The sequence below is a fragment of the Lepisosteus platostomus genome, chromosome 1 (assembly GCF_059453375.1).
Source record: "Lepisosteus platostomus isolate fLepPlt1 chromosome 1, fLepPlt1.hap1, whole genome shotgun sequence".
NCBI lineage: Eukaryota > Metazoa > Chordata > Actinopteri > Semionotiformes > Lepisosteidae > Lepisosteus > Lepisosteus platostomus.
Window position 1 is genome coordinate 8,501,404 of NC_142611.1, and position 18,422 is coordinate 8,519,825.

Consider the following 18,422-nt stretch of genomic DNA (forward strand, 5'->3'; position numbering starts at 1 on the left):
ATAGACAATGCGTATAAATAATGTAAGTCATATCTTACTGAATCCCGCCTTGTGCCCATTGCTTACCAGGATAGGCTCCACCAATGAAGCAGTTAGAAAATGCTTGGATGTATAGATGTTTACAACGGATGTTTGTCAGCATTACAAAATCAACATAAGCAGACAGGGCACTTGGAGGCTGTCTTCATCAATATGCAAGTCGAGTGACAACAATGAAGAAAACAATGAAGATAAGCATGGCTATCTTACTGATCACCTACCCTTTTAGATATTGCATGCCTTTTTTTCCACTTCCCCACTTTGAGGAGCTCTATCTCTTTCTATGTAAAAATGTGTGCATGTGTCACATTGAGGCATTGCGCCTGAACACATAGGAGAGAACAGCAGGTCATACTTACGCTAGTAAAGTGAGAATGCTATACATCAAGAACACACTAAGAAGGGTTGGTATTTACTCAAGGGGCTGCCTTTGAAGCACCTTTCACATGTTGTAGGTTAGCCCCGGAAGCCACATTAGATGTGACTTACCCAGTTAAAACTCTTAATTGTGAGTGAGATGTCTGTAAATCATGTAAATGAACACTGATCTTTACTTATCCTTCATGTAACATTCAGGAGGTTTTATTTACTGTAAATAAGTGAAACAAGGGTAAATACATAAATACATAATTTTTCAAATTGTTTTAATTCCCAGATTTGTTCTCCCTCTGAGGCTCACATTCAAGACAACAACATAAACCTGGGCTTGTTAATAACATTTAATAAGAAAAACAGAATTAAAATGTCTAGTGCAATTAAGCTATGGCACTGTAAATAAACAAAATGCATTCCTGCATGCAAGTTTATTATTTATCTTTTAAGACAGTTAAGACAAATATTCTTATAACTTCAGCTAAAAGAATTTTTAGGTTTTTTAAAAAAAGGTTTTTAAAACTTTTTTGAAACTAATGAGTTTTAAGTACATATAAAATGTTAAAAATAAATGTTATTCAAGAAGTTACAGTACAATTTGTGTTAATATTCACTTTTTTTTTCTGAATGGACAACAAACAGATCTACAGCTGTTGTCAGTGCGATGCCTGCCAGAGGTATTTGAAAATCTGTGTTGTTGAAACAAAATTAATTACTTGGGTCATATAAAGAAGGTTTTATGCAAAATAAGCACAATACAATGTTAGGCCCTAACTTCTCTTACTGTACACAAAACCCACTTTATGTTTTTATGTGTGAATGTGTTTCATTTTATTTTCCCTGCATAAGAAGCTGATATCCAAAATGGGCACTGAATGGATAAGCAGTTATTTCAAAGCCATGAGCACAAAGTCCATTCTTATATGCCTGACTATACTGCAGGGTGAAAACTGTTTTGGCAACATAACTCACATAAATAGACTGCATATAACTCATAAAAGTCACAAGTCAGCAAGAAGGCAGAACATAATCACTTTGCAGATAAATTCTATCCTAATATGCTTCTACCTATACTGATGGCATTCTCAATCCAAACAAACATTGTCCTCTATACAGTATCATTAACAGAAGGCCACTATTCACTATTGTAGTTCACTATTTGTCCTACATACTGAATGTATAAACACATAAAGTCAAAGAAGGCTGGGTTTAGACATACTGTAATCTGAATAAATTAATGAAACAACACCAAGTTACTTCAACATCTACAAAAAAATCAAGAGCCAAGTAGACAAATTCTAATCTGGTCTACTAGTGCATTAAAGCCACAAGGTGTAATGGGGTTTTAGTACAAAAACTGCTAGTGTGTACCTCATCGTCAGTATAATGGAAGCATTAGAAAAAGCATGTCTGCCTTGTTTTTCTTTTCTTGTTTCAACAAAGTTAATACTGTACTTACATGCTCTCATACTTTTGCAGCATGACGTTTTTAGCACTGCTATTTTGTAAGTCAAAAAGAATTAGAAAAAAGAAACTTTCAACCTTAAAAATCAGTAAAGAGCAAGATGATGTTGTTTCCACAATGGAATATGTGTCAAAAGGGTTAGTACAATATCATGTCAGATTGCTTCATTTTTCTTGACAGAAGTAGGACAGAGAAAAAGACAAAAGTTGGTTTTTTTTTCAGGTGGAAGTATTTTGGTGATTTCATGTGCTTGTGTGTATTCACTCTTTCCACACTATTGCCTGCAGGAGCCCTGTGGTGCTTGTGTAAGTAGAGAATTGTGATTAAAAGAATCCAGACCTATTTTTAAAATATCTAGGTAAAAACTGGGACATGCATATGACTGTCTTTGTCTAGAAGCTTAATGTAATCACTACTCTAAATACTGTAAGACCTTTCTTATGAAATTAATGGACATGGATCATTTATCACTGAATTAATCACACCATGTGAAACGTTTAAATAATTCAGATGGCTTTGTATAGTCAGATATCTGCAGTATTGCAGCAGATCCCTTCATGATTACCTCCATTGGAAAAAAAATGACTTTTATCCATTAAAATCAATAGTACTGCAAAGTACTATTAATATTTGCTTTCACTTATATAGCGCTTTTCTGGACACTCCACTCAAAGCACTTTACAGGTAATGGGGACTCCCCTCCACCACCACCAATGTGCAGCATCAACCTGGATGCTTAAAGTGCAATATATTCTAATGATGTGTTCAATGATTTTGCATTAATTATAATACTTTTGGTACTAGAGCTACACTGCTAAGAAACATGGACTCTTGAAATGAAGTTTATTGGGTTTTTGGTAGAGAAGCACCATATATTTAAGATAATAGTGACAGTGGGATATTGCAGTTGACAGTTTTTTGTTCTTCCCCCTATTGAAATAGCTCTTGTTCAGTTATCAAGTAGGCTGGGAGCTTTATTCTGCAAAGAAATACTGAGGCATAAAACCCATTATATTTGTGACAAAAAGTTGGGGTCTTCAGTCAACCAAAATGGTAGCTCGATCCTCATCTTGAAAAACCCTTTCAAATCCTTTGTCTTATACACTGAGGCACCAACAGAATGTAAAGCTTCCACCTCAAAAGCTGGTAAGCTTGGTATTGAGGACTTTCACACAAACTAATCCCAGTTAACTCCACACTTTATACAGTAGGTGTAATATGAACAGAATGAATTGCTTTCAAATTGCCACATTGTCTACAACACTAATTATTACCATTTAAAAAGCATTTTGTTAATACGTACATACTGTACATGGTCTGTGTATGCACTTTTTAATGCTTACACCTCTTCTATAAACTCTGTTTGAATACTCTAAACTGTATAGGTATTGGAGTGCCTGCATAAACTAATATTGCCACCCACCATGATGAATTATAATTATTATTTTTTTACAGGTATTCTACACATTTAAAAATACTATTTAAAACTGATTAAGGCATCACTGTAGTTCCCTTTAGTTTACTTTAAGTTTACTCCCACTCCCAGTTGAAGTAAGTAGAAGAAACATGCCTTGAAGCCTTCAAAACAGCTTTCGGTTTTCTGGTTAGTAATTGTATTTAATATTTTATATTCACAAGCACAGCTGTGTACCAAGTTTTCATTGTTGAAAGACAGAAGTATACAAGTGAAATTGTCTTTCCACTGACATGTGTCATCCCAAGTTCCTCAGCTTTTCTTTTTTCTTTTTCTAAACTCCTTGACTTTTTGCAAACTGTCAATAAACCTGAATTAAATAAAAATAAAAGAAGATAAGAAACAATTTATTAACAGTCATTATAGTAACGGTTTAAGTATTATTTAAGTGTTTTATGGAAATTTGCAACTTAAACTACTTCATTGTAATGTACAAGGTCAACCTGACAGAAGGACATTCAACACAGTGAAATTAAAATTAAGACTATGAAGAGCACTGTTACTGTACATTTTACATGTCAGGAATTGTGGATTTAAATGTGAAGTTTTACATTACTAAGTGCATTTTTTATTTTTTTATTTTCAAGTGTCAACATCTAGTATTGTGGAAAACCGTCATCATCCAAACTAAAATAAAACATACATTGTTTGGAATGTTCTAACAATATTAAGTAATTTCTTATTATTATTCAACATTTTTGTACTGTGTAACAGCACACTTAAGAAACATTTGTACAAATAGGCAATTTATGTAAAAAATGCTGCTTTGGCATACAAAAATATACATTACAAACATTAAATTAATCAATGTGTCCATTAATTTCTTGTGGGCCACAACTAGCTTTAGCACAGACAGAAAACCACAATAGCACATCTGAAACCAAAAATATGGACAGAAAATAATTTTAAAAAACAGTTTATTTAAAGAACTACTTCAATTTAAGGGTTCTAAAAACCTCAGAACTTAAGAAGTCAAGTGACATTAAAATCAAAAGACACAGGGTGTCTCAAGAACCAGGATTGAGGAGCCCTACCTTAGAGGACACAGTAATATTGAGCTCCAACATGCTAAATTGTTTTGTTTTTATTGTAAATTATAATATGCTTATAATATGCTTAATTAAAAGAATGTGCACTGTCAAAAACATACGTACAAAATCTAATAGTTAAAAGCCGTGTCAGGAAAAAGACAAGATATTTCAGCTGACCTACCACTACAGGCCATAAAACACACAGTATTAAATATTAAACATGTTGTGAAATCTGTAGTCCTGAAATAAAGTACAGTATTAAACATCTACTGTAAGTGTAATTGTTAATAGGGAGTTATCCCTGTAAAAAATAAAATGTTAAGCTCGTTTTACATTTTCATTATTTACATTCATATGCAATATTGAAGATTGTAAAAATGTTCATAGTACAATAGCTATATGAACATGCTATGGAACAGTACTTCAGCTGACATATCAAAGCCATTACTTTATCACTTTCCTCTTTCCATTTCACTCACTTACTGTATTCCAGTCAGAAACTCTTTGTTATTCTTTTATGAACTGCATAGAATAGAGAAAATGCTTTTGAAGCAAGCTGTACGTGTAAACTTTTAGAAGAAAGTTACAGTGATGCTGACAAACCAATGAATTTAAAAATAATTCTACAAAAAATCAGGACATAATTAATTGCTATTAAATGTATTTTTAAGAGAAAATATTTATTTTAACACTTTAGGAGTGTCTGCTTTTGCTAGATGAGTCTTAATTATCTCACAGAACATTTATGCTGAATGTTTTGTTTTCTGTCACGATCGTCCCTTAACATTTCAATGGGGTTCAGATCATTGGACCAAGAAGAAAAAAATCTCATGTTTCTTTCTCATCAAGTTTGACATTCTACTGTCTTTCTTTTGATTTAAAATAATCTGGAAAACCCCAATACATCAATTCAAAATATCATATTACAATACATGCCTGTAGAACATTGAACTAGCCCTGGACTACAGCCCTGGACAGCTATCAGGACATCGGTCAACTTGTGGTCTTTATCAACCAAAAAAGCCCTGAAAAGAATAAGAATTTTTGTGAAAAAATATTTAATTGTTATTCCTTATGCACTAAAGCAGTAACTGTCACTTTGTGTTTAACAAGAGGCACAGCTTCACATTTATCTAAGTAATAAAATTATATTATTTTAGAGTGTTTATAGCACAAGGTTCTGCATGGAATAGAACACTATTATTTTTGTCACATTAAAAGCACAGAGATTATTCACTGAATGTAGCACATTGACTATGACATAGTTAATATGCTACAGCAGGTTATTCCAATGGCAACTACAATCCATCCATTTTCTAACCACTTTATCCAATAAAGGGTCACGGTGGAGCCAGGGCCTATCCTGGCGAGCAACAGCCCCCAGGGCAGACACAGACACAGACATGCACACACTCACACTCACACCTAGGGACAATTTTCCCAGAAGCCAATTAACTTTCCAGTATGTTTTTACACTGTGGTGGGAAACTGGAGGGTCCGGTAAAAACCCACATGAACACAGGAGGAATATAAAAACTCCATAAAGATAGAACTCCAGGAATTTAACTCGGGGTCCAACCACTGCAGAGAAGCAATGTGAACCACTATAGTATCATGCCACCTGCAGACATATTCCCAAATTAAATTTTTCACTAGAATTGTCTGTACTAATGTATTGTTTCCTTGGATATAAAGGTTGATTACCGTCACAAACAAATTGGCACTTCAGTGTTTTCTGTAATTAGGATCATCTCTGCAATTTCCCTCACGAGATTAATAAATTATCTACAGTATCTGCTTGTATTTCCAGAGTCCCTGGTAACCACTGTACACTTACTAACTGCAAGTAGTTTGACATGCAAAAATATATTGCATAGAAAATATATTACACTTCCATAGGATACCATCTTCACTCAGTCACCACTGATTACACCTGTAATAATTCCTGTACCTAGTTCATTATTTAAATATTCTAAAGCAAGACTATTATAACTGTATTTTGTAAATTGGTTAAAAATAGAGATTTTTAACCTATTTCAGAAACACTCATGAACAAACTGTTTTTCTGTGTGCTCTGGTAAGAAAATCCTTCATTTTATAAGTTTCGGAAATCCATTTTCTGCACAAGAACTATTGCCATGACAGTATGAACTTGGGAGCATTGACGTTTCACCTCCTACATTTTATTAATTTAACCATTTACATATTAAATGTGCATTAAAGATGCTAACAGATACAGCACATACTGTACAGTACAGTGCAACTTTTTATGCATGTTTAAACTTCAATAGGTTATGTACTGTATGTGCTTCTGTAAAATGAAAGCTTATAAAATCCCCAAAACAGACGATATTCTCACAGGAAATTTTATTTACATGAAATTCAGAAAAACACTTTCTTTAACATGAACAAGTGCCTCCCACAAAGCTATAATAAATGTCACATGGGAACTGTTAAGCTATCATAAGCTTGGCATACTTACTGTATGTGTTTTCCATTACAATACTTAAGAATTTTAATTCTTGTTAAATAAATACAGTCTTGGTGCCATTTTGCAGTAACGTTGTTAAGTCACTCATTAACAGTAGGAATGCTTAACTTTTAACAGTGTATCATGTAGATGAGGGAAATGGAGAGGCATAATATTTAAATTACCCACTTGGATTGTAATGCGACAAGTAGTTTAGGTCCCCATAAAACTGCTTACATGTACAGAGAAATGTTATATGTGGCATAAAGGATTTGGGTCTAATGCATATGGTGAATGAGTCCCTGATTTGCAAATGTGATGTGTCTGTTTGTAATAATTTGTTGAAGTTTGAGCACTCACACCATTTCTAACACATAATATGCGTGGAGAATTAGGCCTGCATAATAGTTTAAACCCAGAAATTTCTGTTCATCTGCTTTTCGTATTCAGAATATTGAAATATTTGAATATTTTGAAAAGTATAATTAAATTGTATAAAAGTCTGCATTAATAGAAGAAAAAATACCATTATTTGATGATGCAATAATATAATATTTGTACATTCCTATTCAAAACAAATTAAGAGAAAACAACAACATAATAGTTTGAAAAACAGTAAATACCCCAAAAAGACAGCTTTAGGGGATAAAGTTAAATATTGTTATGAAAAGGTGTCTACAAAACATAAAGACTTATGGAAGACCTGTATTCCGTTAAAAATGAGCAGGATAAAAATAAGAAAACATTATCTCTATGTGTATGGAATGCAAACTAGGTGTATGGGTTTGAAAGTCATTATGACCCACTATAAAAGTTCATAGCAAAACAGATTACTTTCAGCCTCTGTTTAATAAAATGGAACTGTCATACAAAACAAAATACAAAGTAAACCAATCTCATTGTTAGGCTTCTATTTTCTCTTTCCTTTGAACCATTAATCAGTAATTTTCCTTAATATTATTGTTAACATCACAGTGAAGTTTTGCATATAGATTATTTTTTAATGAGACGAGCTGCAATAATGGAACATGTACTGATTTCTTTAAGGTTTCCCTTATCGCCTGCCTGTATCTTTGAGTATGAAAAACAAGCTTTTGTTTTCTAAATGATTTCCAGGCCTACATTTGCACTTGAATTGGATATTATCCATTTTTAATCGCATCATGTGGGTCTTTTTGAGTTTATGCAAAACACTAAGTTCCAGAATTCTACATGTTATTCTGTTTATGATTGAAATTAAATGTCTTAATGTTGCAATTTTTTTTTCACATCCAAAAAAAACACAATCTCTACATATCAATACTCCCCATGAAAGTTTTAAGACAGCAAAGTCAAAATTGTTATTTTGGTTTTACTGTTAAGCAATTTGCTTTTTTTACAATGAAATTAATTTAGGGCCTTCTGTTGCTATGTCCCTGAGCTCTGGAATTCTATCCCTAAGGATATCAGAGCGTCGTCTTCCCTGAGCACTTTCAAATCAAAGTTCAAAACCTTCTTCTTTAGAAAGGCTTTTACTTCATTGGTTCTGTGTCTCCCCCTTTGCTTTCCTGCCTTATTGTAATTGTGTAATTCTGCTGTCTCCTCTCATTGTGTGCTTTTTTTTACTGTAAAGTGCTTTGAGAAGCCACTTTTAAAGGGGCTATATAAAGTCATATAAACATAAAATAATAATGGAACAAGTAATAGGTTTATTCCATGATGAAATAAAGAAGAAAGACATTTCGGCCGTCTTTGTTACAATCTGTTCCTAATGGCAATTAGAATTTGGCAATTGATTGCATATTTATTTTCTTAACTCTGAGAGTTAGCTGTATAGGTTTTAGCTTTATAGATTTTGAATCTTTTTATTTTACAGTATAAAATCAGTATAACATATATTTTTTAATTTATATTGTATACACTGTGCAATTCTATCCACTATTTTATTTGCCTCCTCTGTCCTGAATGTAATACTGGACAGTGGAATTCCATGATCACTGACAAAGCCTACAGATGGGGAATTGTAACATGTCAAACCATGAACACTTTTTATGAGATATACAGTATATCACTTATAGAAGAAAATATTAAAACATCAAATGCTGCAATGGATTGTTTTTGGTTCATTGTCAATCTATATGGATTTTTCAGTAATGCTTCAGTGCCTGGTAAATAGGCACAGTTTTATTAATTTATATACTGATTACCTTAATGTTTTGATCACATTATACGTGCTAACATCCCATGAACTACATTAAACATATAATAGAAATCAATTTTGTATAGTAGCATCATGAAGTCAGCACATCGGTTTAAGTAATAGCATTTCTCATAAGCAAATTGCCTGATTCTTATCTCCTCACCTAATGAGCAAATAAAGTAAAGTTTTGATTGTATAAGCATTTAACATACTGTACTTTGAATTCACAGGGAAAATTCATATCTGATTTTTTAAAGAAAATGAATTTTGCAATATCAGTGATTTAACTATTACTGAAATTAGCATGTGCATTGAATTAAAAAGAATGTGGTGAATCTTGTTTTGCACTGAACACATTATTGACTATTTTTAACTTTTGTAGAGTACTGTAAGTGTTATCAGTTTTCAAAAGTGTATAGAGTTTCACTTGGCAATCCTTTGAATGCATGTTTTGTTAGTGTTCTCCACAAAGCACTGATAGTAAGTACTATCTTGTCTCCATAATTCCCTGTTAACCAAGTTGAAATTCTTCTAATGTAAATCCAATATTGTTTCCTTGACACCCTTTGACATTAGCTAAAATCATTTTAGAACCTACTTATATGAGCGAATGTTCTTTTGAAATTCATGATCCATGTTGCTTGCTTCCTTTCTCATTTACTGTAGATGCAATACATCTCATGTATAGAGGTGGTCTTACCTAGAGATAAAAGCTTCTGGGGGCATCCAGAGAAAGCAACTCCACAACCAGGCATTGCAGCAAAGGTGGAACAATTTGGGGCTTTTGTTTAGAGAAGACAGTACCATAGGATACAATGCCAGGGTGTTATTCCTGTTCTTCAACTTGATTCCTAGCAACTCCTTCTGCAGTGAATGAAGGCTGTATCTTAGTGAGCTGCTTCACAAGCTTTGTGTCTTGGGTTTTGTTTCAGACAAGGAAGTCTTTCCTTAGTATCAGAATTTTCTTCCACATTCCAAAAAAGATTGGTGTCTCTAAAATTTTCACTGTATTCTTACATATGTACTGTGTGTGTGCTCTGCAAAGAAGAGGTATGCATTCCAGTATATTGCCCTACGTTGTGCCCATTGCTTGCAGTTTAGAATCAGGTATGCTGCAGTTCTTACCAAAATTAAGCTAAATTAGAAAATATTTTTCACGCAGAATCATTTATAAAGATTTGCACTATCCTTTATTACCAGAATTTTCTAACAACAGTAGTGTGCTAATAATTGATCAGTCACTTGATCAATAAGTCTTGGATTTTGAGGTGAACTATTCTAGTAAGAAGGCTTCAAAGTCATTCATACTCTTTCACTGGTCTGCTTTCATGTACACCATGAAAAGAAAAAAAAGTCTTAGATGCAAAATAATGAGCCATCATTTATGCATTAAAAGTTTAAAAGTAAAGCTGTTTCATTCCATACTTGAAGGTAAAACTTGGATTTGTGTCTAAGTCTGTGATCAGAAAAATATAAACTAAGCTGGCTATCATTCTAAGCAGCATTTGGCAATGTGATAGTGTTTCAAGCCTTCAATCAACATTTTAGTTAGCTAACATGACACTATCCAATTAAATATGGATAATATCCTAGGACTTGTATACCTTTTTATCCTGTAGAAATTCAAGGCATTTTTTTCTTATAATATGTTTTTTGCAAAAAAGGATGCAGTATGATGTTCTTGGACACTTTTCAATACTCAATACTTTGGTAACATTTCAAACAGGGTAATTCAATCTTCATGCCAGGCTGTCACAGATTAAAACTAAGTTACACGGTGTGGTATATTGTTATGGCTACATAGTACAGTATATAACACACTATCAGTATATAAAAACAAACATCAATTTAGTTTCAAAACAGAAGTAGATATAACAATATAACAATTTTAAGTCCTGAAACAGAAGAATTTCATGTAAGTGGACTAGTAAAGTTAAGGAAAGAAATCACCCCTTATACAGTACTTGCCACTGGGTCCTACACTTTCTTTCCCCATGGTTATGGAATTGTACCATACTGCACTGATTACATAATCATAAACTCCTCACCTGTTTTTTTCCAGTTGATTCAACTGTTTCTCATGTACTATACTTTTATTTTCTTGTCACTATACCTTCACTATAAGTACAGTGCAGTATCCCTTCTGCTACTTCAAAAAGGTCACCGTTAAAAGCATATTACCACAACATGCCTAAATATCTAAAGTTTTTACTGCTCACACAGCAGTTATGATAATATAATATACAGCACAAACCTAGAATACATGTACATCGTTTATCTGACACTCTTATCTATGAACAGTTAAGTACGTATTTGTGTTGAGTGTATACTAGTTATTCTAATATGGATAATGAAACATGCTTTTAACATTCAGTACCATTTATGCTATACAGGCCAGGAAACAATTAGGGCACACAGGTGGCTTGCTCAGACCACTAATTCAGTGGCTCTGCTATATTTCAGGAGCTATGCAGTTTGAAGTGCCTCGGGTCAGGTTCCAGGGTTTTCTATTGTCCACCAATTTATATTTTTTCCAATTATCCACCAACACGAAGTCTGTCACTAATACAGACAGTGAATTGTGCAGTGAATTGGAATTCTTCATCTGTAACATTCAATTATCTATTCCAAGTAGTAACTTCCATTCCCCCAAGGAATAGAAAAAAAAATTGAGCAGAATGGAAATTTTAAGTTTATCTAAAACAAAGAGCAGTCTAAAGCTCATTTTGTGGTTTTCGGCAGTCCTGAAACAAGTTAAAACCATCCTCATTAAACTATATGCTAGAAGATTTATCTCTTTATTGCTTCAAAGAGAAGATAAAGAAGACTCACCTGTGAGAAATTCATAATCATGGAAATAGAAGAAGAATATAGTGTTTTTTTAGATTTTATGAATATTTCTTAAAAAATGCCAAATTGTATTTAATAACAGCATTCATCCATCCGTCCACTTTCTATCTGTTTAGTTGAATTCAGGGTCATATGAGAGCCGGGGACTGTCCTGGCAAGCAACGGGCTTGAGGCGGGATACACCCTGGACTGGACGGCTGTCCATTGCAGGGCGCACACAGACACAAACACACTCACACCAGGGCCAACTTTCCCAGAAGCCAGTTAACCTACCAGCATCCAGTGGAAACCCACATGATCATGAGGAGAAGAAACAAACTTCACAGCGATAGCACCCCAGGTCTAGAATTCAATCAAGGCTCCAACACCATGAGGCAGCAATGATAACCACTGTTCTACTGTGCTGGCCTTGATTATAGAATTATAGGACCTAAAATCAGTCTATACTAAGAGAAAAAATTCACTTCTAGTATAAATTCAGTTTTGAAGTCTTTATCAACAGTAAAATATTCTTCAAGCGGATGGCAAGATGTGCAATGTTCTAGATTAAATGAAACAGGGGGTGATTCCAAAAATGTTTAATTTAATGTCTAGCAGAAGTCTTACTTTCATGCACTAATATGAAAACTTTAAACAGCTGCATCCCTTTCCACATGAACAGGGAAAGTCTAGCATCTATCCAAACATCCTGAAGGTGGAGAAAGAGGGATTTCAGCACTACGGAAATGTAAGCGTTTGTTTTTAACAGTAAAACATCAAGCTTGAATACGAATGTGTCCATCATTTTAAAAAAGCATGTACTGTACTTGTTTATTTCCAATCAATTTTACAATTTTGCCAAAATAACAAAAAACAGAAGATGAGGCAGGGTCTAGGGAACACTGTGTACAATAATATATCATTACCATGGAGCAACATGTGATATTCAGTACTGTTAATAGAAGCAGGGGTGGATGGACAACTTGAGCTGTGGGTTACCAAGACAATACAGAGAAGAAAATTGAAACTGAGTATTCGTTACAAGTAACCCCTGGAAAAACAAATTGGAAAGACTAGATGCATGTAAATACTTAAGCTGTATTATTGGTGTATTAAATTATAAACATATACAGTAAATGAAAACCTGATCCCATATCCATATGATCTCAAATGGATCATAAATATTCACATTTGTGTTTACCAAAATTAATTTAGCAAAAAGTCATCATTGTAGTTGAATTAGGAGTGAAACAGGGAACACTCTGTAGCTAGAAATTCTATATAAGCTTTTCAGAATTCTGTCCTATTTCTTTTCAGGAGTCTTTTTTTTTGTATTTTGGTATTTTAATGGTCAGAATTAGCAAGAATTATCAATATATATTAAAGGTTCCCTAATCAAAACCCTTCACAGTTACAGGGTTTTTCTTCAGGATTAGTCATAGAATTCCTGGTGAGCAAAAACATTACACTTGAATTAAACCCTGCTGTTTTCATAATGAAAAAATAATTGATTAATTTAAATGATTTTCTCCTGTAGCAAAACGAATATTCTTTCATTTTCTTGTAACCATAACCTTTGATAAATATAGTAACAATGAATTGTTCATAATGTAACAAGACCACCTAGATCATGGCCTAAATATGTGTTATATTAAACCTAAAAATATGTGTCATTATGCATAGACATCTAACATTTAAGTACCATCATATTTTAATTTCTTGTTATTCTGTTTTTATTATTCTAAAATATCATGTAATTAATAATCTGTCCTCTTTTATTAGTTTAGTATCACTAAACCTACCACCACATTTATTTGAATATTTTTATAGATATGGGAATTTTGCTAATTTTGCTTTCACAGGCTAAACATTTAAAAAATGATCCTGAATAACAAATATATCTTTGCCCAGTTCAGGTTCTGAATTTCCTTATCTGCTACCACTGCTGTCTTTTGAGTCATCGGCAAATTATTGTTGATTTATGTACAGTAGAAATGAGTCTCAACAGTGAGGCCAAACATATTTGTGGAAATTACAAACTTTTTGGTGAATCCAGTAATCACCAACTGTTCCGGGTTCACCTAATGAGAAGGAATGGCAATGTACTTTCCCCTTGTGCAGGGTTTGTAACTTGTCAGATGGACAGGGAAACATCAAAGAATTGGACTTCAGATTTGCAGGTGAAAAAGGAAACTTTAATGTATTATTACAGAGCACATTATATTTGTTTATGTTTTCAGTCTTATAATTAAATTTTATTTTACATAGAATTTGTATTAAGTGACTAGTATCACAGGTTGTAGGATATCAGGATACAACAATTGTAACACTATCAGAGGGTGCATTGTTAAGACTTCTTTGTCCATACCTGCAGTAGTTCTTGTAAATCCACTGACTCAAAAAAGAATGAGAACAACACTCTTACTTGGTGTGAAGCACTTTTCATGTTTACCTTCTCTTGTTTTACTATTAATGGTGTTATTTGTATTTGTGAGAGCATTTCGTTATCTTTGAGACAATGACGTGTCATTTCTACAGTATATGCTTACAGTTGTTACGAATATAGTCTGGTAAAAAAAAAACTTACGTTTTGCATTATTAAATCAAGACATTGATTTTTACATACAAACACCTTACTAGCCAATCAAATGAATGTAAACAAATGTGACTAGGCTGACTCTGTTTTTTTAAATCACAGTGGACAAGGACTGATATTTTGAAAGGAGCTCAGATTGCAAAGTTGCGAAACATATTATTGTTCTAGAGTTTAAAAATCACATGTGCAAGTGCAAGAACTGTATTTCCAGTGGGTTGGAATTTCATAAATGCATCATGCAGAGCCCAGAACATGTTGAAATTTATAGAATTACAAACTGTATGTCTACTATTGTACCTGTATATGATTAAAGGCGGTTTGATCGTGATAGTGAGAAAAAATATTTAATTTTGTTTTGCTTAATAACATTCTATTTTGGATCAAATTTTTATCCAGCAACAGAACATCATTCTTTACTATGCATTACATAACAATATTCCAGTAGCTAACCTTATTTCTTCTTTCACAGGAGTAATCCATCACAAATACATATATGTAACAGCTACTCTTATCCCTTTACATGTGTTATAATTTATAATTTAGTTATAATTTCATAGCTTGTAAGGACTTTTTTAAGAAATGTAAAGATGTCTTAAAAGTTTTTTTCTAGATTTATCAGGTATGAACATAAGCACTTATACTGTGATTCAATAATTTTCCTTCTGCTACCATATGGATTGGTTGCTATATTATGAGAGGATGTCCTCTTCTTAACTGAATAACAAATTTTCAGCAAGTATTTAATCTTTAATAGTCATAAAAAAAACCTAACATACATTCTAAATAATCTTAAATGGAATTTGGACATTTGATGGTGTTTACAGAGCAAATAGAAAAGGCATAATTCTGTGATATAACCACAATATATAACATATCTAGAACTCACATTCAGAATGTTACTGTAAGCAGGTATAAGAGGGCAAGTTTCCATCTGCCTCAAGAAAACTGAAAACCCTATCCTCCATGTAAGATATTACATACAAGATGTATAGGTCACCGGGCATCTACATTTACGGTACATATCATTAAGTGATACTACCTCAGCTAAAAAATAAATACACATCTTCCATAGGATATGTGAAATAATTTATCTGTGATTATGACCAAATTTCAAAACTTTTAAAATCAAGAACAATACACATGGTCATTTAGCACTTCATGTCAGGGACCATATCATACCTGATTAACACCTGTCTTGCCCTATCAGAGATATTGAACACAGGATTATTACATTCAATCTGTAAAGCAATTGCCAGAACAGTGATGTCATTTAATAGTCTGTTGTTCTTGTCAAACGAACCTGTCACCTACAGTATCTTGTCCTGGAAAAGCTTAACAGGATTAAAATCCAATGGTAAATCACATGCATGAGACTGATTTAGATTTTTTTTGTTGTGGTGATCAGTTTAAAGGTTTTGGAAGATTTTAATATTATGTTGAGGCTAGTACGGTTGATGAAATGTAGGGAATACAAGTCTAAAAACAGATTTTTAAAAGACAGCTTTTCCACATTTGTTGAATACTGTAGGTTTTGGTTATGAACCCTAGCTTCTGGTATTTTTGAGTTTCCTGGTTGGATTACACATTTAACCTTTGATTGTAGAAGTAGCCCCAATATTTAAATAATATTTCCAATATTATTGCCTCAGGCCAACTGCTGCCCGTTTCCTGAGGAAATGGGAGGCAAGATAATCTGAACACATAATGTCTTATTGAAATTTGTACAGCATTGCTCATAGGTAGACCTGTGGTGGAGGCGACGCATGTGGGAGGCATAGTGAGAAGACCTGGGAGATAAGGGCACCAGTGGCATGGTTGCAGGAGGTCAGCAACTTGTTATTAGAGTCCATGTTTGGTAGAGTAGAAGGTGATGACAACAGCTGTCTGTATGCCTCAAGGTAAGAACTCTCACCTTATTCTACAAGAACAAGGGTTATTGCAGTGAAGGATCTCCCCTCAGTGTTGAGCAGGAAGACCTTGACAGAATGTGCAATGAAATGATTGTGACAGCAATGTCACAGTGAGAACATTGCTGACAAGACATTACCTTGAAGTACTGTAGATATCCTTGCAATCGATGTTGGCTAAAAATGAAGCCTCCTGGTCTCTGTACACTTACAGATGAGGTAATGCCATCGAGTATTCAAATGATAACAATGAAAGTGTTAAACATGATCACATGCTCTTGTATGAGTATAATTACTTAACAAATTTGTGGGTAAATCATTACTTTGTGGTTGTAATGAAACAAAATGTTATTACCAGATTTAACATTTTCAAAACTTACTTTATTCCCCTTTAGATAAAAGTTTTAAATTCTTTGTACTTAAATAATTGTTTTTTATAATAGAACTAATCATCAACCGGTCTTGTTATATTTAAATTAAACACCAAATTACAAGTGGGCTAGAAGGAACATTTAAAACATAATTCATTTGCATACTTGATTGGTAAAAGTATATTTTTATATAAAACTTTTGTATATTTATAAGTGTCTGCAGCCACAAAAGGATTTGCACTTAATGTGTTTGATTTAATTTCCTGCCTTGTGTGAAGATATATTCAGTTATAAAATTTATCCAAACTCTTTTATTTTATTTTTACAAAACATCTATAATATAGTACCAAACATAATATTTTGTTTTCCTTACAAAATCTTGCAAGTTTCTTATTGAGTAGGTGAACATATTTTAGAAAGGATAAATTAAAGATCAACATTTCATGAATATGTAGAATTTGTCTAACAACAGCATTTCATGGAACTACTATCTGTGCTGTTTGACTTATGGCAGAGATCTTGACTTTATGTACGACTGATGCAGTTTATAACAGGTATGAAATATTTGGATGTCAAAGGGAATTCGGCAGTTTCTCCATGTTTTTCAAAACTGTAATAATTCTGCAAATACTTCCTACCAGAGCCCAGAAAAGTTCCTTTGAGGGAGTCGGAACTGAAAGGTCTGTCACTCCATTGTGCAGACTGAGCCCCAAGCAATATGGCTGTACAACTGAGCTTGAAGACTTCGCCTTGAGGAATGTGATGTGAAAATTTCATTCCTTGCTGCCCAATTGCAAATAGTTCCAGCAACATATCCTTATTTAATAAAGTTCTTTTAGGCATTTCAAAGAGCTGGCTTTGTCACAGATTTCAACACTCAGCACACAAACAAGTTTCTCACAGGTACTGGGTTCTCTCATCCTGAGCTCTTTAGAAAATACCTTATTAATGTACAGTATGTGAGAGATATTGTTAAAAACTGACATAAATCAAATATAGGATCTTAAATTGTGAATGATAAAAGTTGTTATAACAATTACATTGATGCACATGGTGTTCTGGATCCCAGCACAGTAAGGTAGCAGAGTAATGAAAAGGACAGCAAACTTTCAAAAGACAAATAATTATTTACACTTGTTAACAGACATGGCCACAAAACCTTGGTTATTACTGTACTGTATGTGCAATTATTTTTAAAAGTTATGAGTACCAGAGCTTAGCCTTCTACAGATCCAGTAAGTAGCTCTTAACCCTGAGAGTCACACATACCACAGAGGAAAAGGGAACCACTTTTTTAGAAAATAAAAAAACATAGTCATGATAAATTACAGTTCTAAATGAAGGAAAACCTTTCACTCCATACAAAATGATTGTATCAACAGAGATCTCTTTTGCTTGGATTCCTACAACCATAAGACAACAATACTTTCATTTAATTCTAAGATCAAAGCTGAGACTAAGATACAATTCAAGGTGATGATAGCCAGAGCCATAGAACTTGGGAATCCAGTAATGGCGCTGCTTTATACTGTACATCTGTTAGTTAATCAGAGAGAGAGAGGATGTGGAGTCATCATGCACAGATATATTTTCATACAATATTAATAGGTCCTTTTGCCATCCAGCTTTGTAACTATGCACTATCCATTGATAACTCAAGAAGAGCTTTTGTTTTAAAAAATAAATATT